This window comes from Galeopterus variegatus, unplaced genomic scaffold, assembly GCF_000696425.1.
Source record: "Galeopterus variegatus unplaced genomic scaffold, G_variegatus-3.0.2 Scaffold2374, whole genome shotgun sequence".
Classification (NCBI taxonomy): Eukaryota; Metazoa; Chordata; class Mammalia; order Dermoptera; family Cynocephalidae; genus Galeopterus; species Galeopterus variegatus.
In genome coordinates this window covers 297,008-299,053 of record NW_007728485.1, presented here as the reverse complement: position 1 = coordinate 299,053, position 2,046 = coordinate 297,008, and positions in this window count along the sequence as shown.

Below are 2,046 nucleotides of genomic sequence, written 5' to 3'. Positions count from 1 at the left end.
CCCAGGGATTTCAGGATAGGCCCCACTTCTTCAGCCAGGCCTTAGCTCAAGACTTATCTGAACTTACCCCCTCAACCTCTAGCACTTTAATACAGTATGTGGATGACCTCCTCCTTTGTAGCCCCTCCTATGAGGATTCACAGGCCCACACTGTTGCTCTCTTTAATTTCCTGGCCTCCAGGGGATATTGAGTGTCCCCCAGCAAGGCCCAAATTTCTTCTTCTTCTTCAGTTACCTAATTGGGAGTCTACCTCACCCCCAACATCAGAGAAATAATGGTGGATCACAAGAGTCTAGTTTCTGAACTCCCTACTCCTACCACAAAGGGTGAAATCCTTTCTCTCTTGGGGCTTGCAGGGCATCTTAGCCTATGAATCCCTGTCTTTGGCGTGCTAGCAAAGCCACTTTATGAGGCAGCCAAAGGGATCCTGCCATTCCTTTAGATCCCACAAAGCCCATTCATTCTCCCTTCCAGCGATTAAAAACCACTCTCCTCGCAGCCCCACCTCTATCCCTCCCAAACTTATCTCATCCTTTTATCCTATACATCACCAAAACCCAAGGATCAGCAGTCAAGGTTTTGGGACAAGAGGCAGGAGATATTTTGTCCCTGGTTGCATACCTCTTTAAACAACTAGACACCACATCTCGAGGATGGGCCCCCTGTTTACGGGCCTTGGCGGCAGCCACCCTTACAATACAAAAAAGCTCCAAACTAACTTTTGGACCACAAACAGTCAAGACCTTCTCAGCCATAAGGCAAAGTCAATTCTCTCCCCTTCCTGCCTACAATTTATTCACTTTACTTCCATTGAAAACTCCCAGTTCTCCTTTAAACCTTGCCCTCCCTTAAATCCAGCCACTCTCATCTCAAAACAATCATGACCCTTAGAACACAATTGCATGGAGGCTTTAGACCTCTTTCTCAACCCCTTTCCACACATCTCCCTGCATCCCATTACACGGCCCCAACATACATGGTTCCTAGATGGGAGTGCCACCTCCACGTGTGCCCCCCGGGTGGGTTATGCCATAATAAATCTAACACACCTCACCAAGCTGTCCATGGAACTTCACCTCCCTTGGACCCAACTTCTCCCTTTAACACTCACTCGCTTGTGAGCTGCCCCCTGCAAGTATACAGGCCTCAGCCCCTTAGAACTTATGTACAGTCGGCCCTTCACTCTCACACCTCTCCCTTCCAGCTCATCGCCTTTAGGCCAGTATCTCCCTACTTGTTTGCTCATTAGGTATCTCCTTAGGGAACAGGCCAAGCTTCTATTACCTCATCCTTTCCCCACCACCCCCTCAGACTTTAAACTGAGCCCGGGACAGCAAGTGTATATTAAAACTTGAAACCCAAAGCCTCTCTCACCAACTTAGGAAAGGCCTTATATAGTAGAAATGCCCCTTGGTATCACTTATCCTTGGCAAAACTAGCACCTGAGACTTTAACCAAAAAATCTGTTAACACCAAGCCAGAGGGGTCCCTCTGCTCAACCCCCAACCCAACATCTTCTTACCCCTCATCCATTTTAGGACCCACAAAACTAAAAATCACTAGGACCTCTGCCCTTCCTCCAGTCCCAGAAGAGGATGATCTTCCCCCCAGTGATTATCCTCTCGCTCCTGCAGGCCGCTTCACGTCCCTCACACAGGAGCTGCTCCATGGCTGGTTCTGACCTGCTATCATGGGTTTGCCATTGTGGGACATGAGAAGTATATGCCACCCCGTGTCCCTAACCTTTATTATACTACATGTTCTAGTACTTACTACAGGATTGGCCAGTGCTGCCCCAAAAGACTGTAACATTACAGGAAGATTTCTCCTCGCACTCCTTTACCTCCTATCAGTAGGACGCTTCTTAGCAATTACATTGTGGCAATATGCCCTTTAAATTCTTTGGGCTCCCTAACCGCATCCTTCCCATGTTTTTCCTCCTATCTCAGTGCTCCCCCTTACCTGGAACATGGAGGTTCCAGGTCCTCGGGGATGATGCAGTCCTCAGAGAATCAGACTGGTCCCCGAGCGACTCATCTGTCTCC